The sequence below is a fragment of the Barbus barbus genome (genome assembly GCF_936440315.1).
Source record: "Barbus barbus genome assembly, chromosome: 6".
Lineage (NCBI taxonomy): Eukaryota > Metazoa > Chordata > Actinopteri > Cypriniformes > Cyprinidae > Barbus > Barbus barbus.
The window spans coordinates 26,184,798-26,190,797 of record NC_136734.1 but is presented as its reverse complement, the minus strand read 5'-3'; positions in this window follow the sequence as shown (position 1 = coordinate 26,190,797).

Genomic DNA, 6,000 nt, shown 5'->3' with positions numbered 1-6,000 from the left:
CACAATTTAGGGCCAACTTGGGTCTAACAAACCTATCAGTAATTCTCAAATAATCCTAAAGACATTGATTAGCTGGTTCGGTTATTTGATAAGGATAGCCACACAAGGTTCACATTTCCAGGGTTTTCAGTCATAGTTGGTGAATGTAAACTACAGTTCAACACTTGTCAATCCTATTTGAAAAAAAAATAATAATAAATCTGCAATACCGTTTCTATGACTTTCCAATGGAGAAAATATATTGATGGATTGATTACAGTGTTTAGAAAAAATATATATAGACTATTTTTAATTTAGGTACTATAACATGGACATAAAATAAAAAAAATGAATAAATAGAAAATGTTGCTACATTTACCATATCAATAACTGTTGAACATGGTTTATTATAACTATTATATACTAAACTAATTATTAACACGTTTTATTTCATTTAAAAAACATGCACAGCAGAAGTAACTAGAGCTGCAGGAGAAACAGTTGTTTGGATGAGGGCCTGTGACTGTCAGTCTAGATTTTACACATTTGCTGACCATGACCCTAATGAGCATGTATGTATATATATGTATATATATGTATGTGTATGTGTATATATGTATGTATGTGTGTGTGTGTGTGCGTGTGTGCGTGTGTGTGTGAGATACTGTCAAAGACTTGGAGAGGACGGGTGCTAAAGCTTTGGCTGACAAGCAGAGGCTGAAAGAAAAAGACAGACAGGCAGGGGGGAGAAAACAACACTCTCATTAGTATCACTAAGGAAACTAAACGGATGAGTCTTCCTTTGACTTAGGAAAAATCAAAAGTCCAAAGTTTCTCTTACACTACAAAAGCATGATTTTTTATGATGTCATAGCAAATTCTAGGCTTGAACTGGAATAAACAAGGCTCGAAACTTTAAAACATAGGCTAACCTTCAAAAGGTCAAGCTTGTAAATTAACAGTACAGTCAAAAACAACTGCAAAAGCCAAGAGCCTCAGAGTAAATCCACACTCACTGTGAATAGCAACTTTAACAATGATGTTGTGATTCAGTAAATAACACCTCAAATTTCCTGTTCCTTAGGAAATAGCCACATTAATTATTCACATTTCAAATATTATTTACAAAAAAACTAGTTTCTATTAAGCCACATTATTATTACTATTAAACTACATTTTTTTTCTGTTCAGCATTGTACTGTTAAGTCAATAACAATGTTTTTCGTCGGTTACGACAGTCACTGTGTCAGATTATGCGATTTTGACTCATAAAATCTTGTTGTGACGTGAACAAGAAACATGTCAGACTATACCATGCTACCCGAGCATTCATCGCATGCCATCATCAGGGGCGCCGTAAGGGCCAATTTTCACGTCATAGTCCAGACGCGGGCTGGGCCTCTGGCCTGTTTTAGGCTTCTCCTTATTTTTATATTTTAGACATCCATTAGTGATGAAAAAAATTGCCACGCTGGTGGAAACAACACGAGACCTTGCCGCGACTGTCAAGAGCGGCTCAACGGTGTTTAGTGTCCCGCAGCAGCAGAGAGCGTGCAGTCAGCACAGCTGAAGAGTTCTGCGTTCAAATGCACACAATAGGTTGAAGCTTGCTGCAAAGGTCCAGCAAAGTAATTATCATGAATGTGTCTGGGGAAAATAGTAAGGAGATATTTTAATTATTTACTAATAAACTAGTGTTTTCGTGTGTGTCGCAAAGATGAAGATGATGATCCTGACGCCATCTCCTCGTTAGACGCACCTTTAGAGAGAAATCCATCTTCACGGATTATAATGAAAGAGTTTGTTTTCGATTTGATTTATTTAGTTAAATAGTAATTTAAAGCTTTCTATAGATATATTTATCATGTCTGTGAGGAATGTATTCGCTGACTTTCGGTTCATTTTTGTGAAGCGCTCCTGTTCAAGATGAGACGGCGCATCATTGTTTTCTTTATTTGATAAAATTATTTTAATATATGTTATAAAAAGTTTTGTTGATATTGTGAGTGCACACAAATAAAAGTAGACCCTATACAGTTCCGAATGATCTATTACTCTTACCTTTATGAGCAGTAATTACGGCATAAGTTGTTTCCATTGAAAAAAATGCAATTGATTGCGCTGGTGCCTCCATGTCCTGAGCTTTTACATCCACTCTCCGCACAAACTATTGGATGCAGCGCACAAGGTTTAACATTTAAACATTGTTGTATGCTGTTTAAGTATATCTATAGATTTTATTATAGGCAAGTGCTGATGATTTGACAAGGCTAAATTGATCAAACATGGCTATGATTAGCCTGCCGGTCTGCCGCTGGCCGCTTGGTCATTACTTTAAGAAAGAAAAAACTTATTTAATGAACAAAAAAAATGCTCCAAACGTTTTTCTAAATTAACTTAATAAAAAAACCAAACGAAATATAATCACTTTGCCATTACATACAAAACTTAACTATTTTAATAGCTGATACAGTATAATCTGATTTGGGAGAAGGAGGAAAAAAGACGGGCTCGGGCTGGTAATTCTGTTAAGCTGTCATACACGTGCCGGGCTAGGGCCTGAGTGTCTTGGGCCAGGGCCTAAATTTGAGGCAAATCTGGATTGCATGAAGAGGATGGTATGGACTGTCAAAGAGAACTGGGGTAAAATAGTTTTTATTCACTGTGTCGCGGTAGTCCCTCATCATAAATGCAGGAGTATTGTTGAAATCAAACGAGATGAAACGATTTAATTGTGCGTCCCGACGCCCATTGTCCCTTACGCATCCCCATGGCACCCTACATCAAGCAGATCGTGGCAAAATCGGGCTAAAATCATGCAGTCTGAACAGGGCTTTAGATGTATTATTTAATCTAATTTATTCTAATTGTATTTACTTAAAAGGGGTCATATGATGCGATTTCAAGTTTTCCTTTCTCTTTGGAGTGTTACAAGCTGATTGTGCATAGATAAGATCCCTAAAGTTGCAAAGACTAAAGTCTCAAAACCAAAGAGATATTCTTTATCAAAGTTCTCTGCCACGCCCCCCTAAAACAGCTCATTCAAACACACCCTCACATGTCTATGTCACTATGTGGAAATATTTGCTTAATGCCGCCCAAATGTTCACGCAAAGAAAGAGTAGTGTTGATGCAGCACTTTATTTAGCCTTCCAAAAGTAGATGCATTTAGGAATCATTAAGATTACTTACAACAGAACAGCACAACCCAGATGTTATCACAACGCATTTTATGGATGACCTTTCGTGAACCTAGGAGAGGTGGTTATTCCGACTTTGCTATGACAATCCTGGTGCTTCTGAATCAGCGACTGTAAGTATGTTTTGTTATTAGTTTAAGTATTTGCTATTGACTGATAAGTTGCGTTGTGTGTATGTGCCTGCGGGTGTGTGTGTGAGAGAGAAACAGGGTCACATCCAGGGACGGATGGGCACGTGCCCAGGGCACTGGACCAGAGGGGGGCCCAGGCGAAATACCACTACTCCCAGAACGCGATTTCAACCGTGCCCCCTCACATTTTTGAGGCAACTGGATTTTGAATGCAGCGTCCAAAAGACAAAAAAATAAAAAAAATAGCCGAATAATATTTTTTATATTTAATAAACGATCACACCGGTGTGATTAGATCATTCAGTGCGGCACATCGTCAGCTGCTAAATTAAAATCTGTGTTCGCTCAACTTCGCTGGCTGGCATGGAGCCAGAGACAGCCGTGTTTTTCTACAGCACTGCACATTATAACCAATCACACATTATTCTGTTGAGTTTATGAGTACAATGGCCAATAAGAGGCATCCAGATGAGTCATCGCTGAAACAGCTGTTTTGTTCAGTGCGTGCGCTCCCTGAATGAATTCTGCTCTCTGCCGATTTCTCTCATCAGAAACAACTAAGTGCAGATGTGCGTACGATGTAAGCAAGATATTAATTTCACAATGTAAGCAACTTCAGTGATTAATGGTAGTTTTTGAGAGTGCAATGATAATGATAATGATGCAAGTCAATGATAATGTTCTTTGATAATGTAAACGGAGTGTCTATTTACACTTAGTGCAAAAAGCCCACCTTTTGGCAGAGACTATTTACAATAATTCCGCCCACCAAGTGTGATTGGGACTGTCAAACTAATAAAAATCTGCTATAAACCAACCATCTTAGTGGCACAGATGGTAAAGCGCATACTGTGGTATTTTTGACGCGATCGACCAGGGTTCGAACCCGCCTTTTGCCGAACTTTTTTTCTCCTTTTTCAAATCTCATATCACATTTTAAGGCATTTATTTTTAATAAAAATTAAAGAAATAACCAAAAAGTTGAAAATTAAGTATCAGGTAGGGTTAGGGTAGATGTAGGGAGGGCTTTATTGTATCAATAAGGTGGCATCTATTTAATAATCTGAATTAAAATTATAATTTACACTCAATATGTTATTATTGCATACTGTTTTATAATGTAATACAATACTGAAGTGCAATTGCCACTATTTTGCAACAAGTAGTATAAATAGCAGAAAATCCTGCTATTTTAACATAAAATGTGTAAATATAATCTATAGCTATTTGCACTTAGTGTAAATAACATATTGCTAAAAATACTGCTATTTTCACTTAGTGTAGATAAAATCCATTGCTATTTGAACTTAAGAAAAATGACCACAATTTTAACTGAGGGGGGCCTATAATCAGTCCGTACCCAGGGCACCTCTGCGTCATAATCCGTCCCTGGTCACATCACATCAGCTGTCTTAATCGCGGCTTGTGTGCAAATACAAACGAGCTTCATCACTGTATCTGTCACGCGACTCTGTTCGCCTCTCGGGCTTGAACTGATGGTAAAACTAAGGACATTATTAACTGTCTTTACATTTATTTGGAAAGCTGAAGCTTGCTATTATGGAACGGGGCGTTACATTTCCAACAAGTGCTTGTGGTGTTCGGGCAATCACAATGCAATGTGCCAGTTGGCCAATCAGAACAGACTGCGCTTGTCGGAACTGCCCAAGGAACATTGTTTCTTATGCTCAAATAGCATTTATACAGCTTATTTTTCAGGCTAGACCAGTCAACGCGCATGCGTAGCTGCAACGTGCTTATGATTGCGCATGCGCATAGGCTGGTCCAGACTCAGGTTTCTATGGGAACCGGAGCTTCTAAGGGCCGCTGCAGTGACGCAATAACTTTACCAATCAACAATTGGCTCTTTCATTTCTAAGGAGGGACTTCCCGCCATATTGCGCGTTGCACTTTCTCCCATTCTTAAGTATAGGAGTGAACCGTCTTTGTATTTCTATAGTCTTTGGAAAAACTCTGTGCAAATGAAGGCTCGATGATGACAGAATTCTGAGCAAACATTCTATTTAAATGTTGTAAAATGATGACAAGACATCTTGTGATCACTGCACTATTTGTATTGAGATGCAGAATAGGCCTTTGAATAAAATTACACTGTTTCTTTATTCAGTGGCTTTTGCTTCATCAGGTCCAATAAGGTTGCAGGATCAGATGTAGACTACAAAGAACTTCTAATGCAATTCATAAATTCATATAACAGAACAAAACAACCAAAAAAAAAAAAAAAAAAAACCACAAGCCGCAAAATCAGCACATGAAAGCAGCTTACGAAAGGAAAGCAAAGATTTGTGCTTTTACAACAAATATGCATGTAGACAAAAGCATCCTAAACTTCAGCCCTATGAGAGTTGTATTACTGGGAAGAGTTACACTGAGGACAAATTGTTTTTTTTTCTCCATTTTTTAATTGATGATAATTCTAGCTGGGTAATGTAACGAATTGCAGCACATATACAAAATACACACATACATTGCCACACATTAATGCTGGTGTGAGTAAATGCCTTCCTTCAGGTCCATTATAGAGGAATGTATTCTCCTCTGGTCCATTGATGGGTCAGCAAGATTACAGCTCCTCTGACCTACAGCAACCTGCTTGTCTAGACAGCTTTGGGTCGGAGCAGATTCCCCTCTTCTGGTGACTGGGTTTGTATGAGGTAAAGCCTACAGAG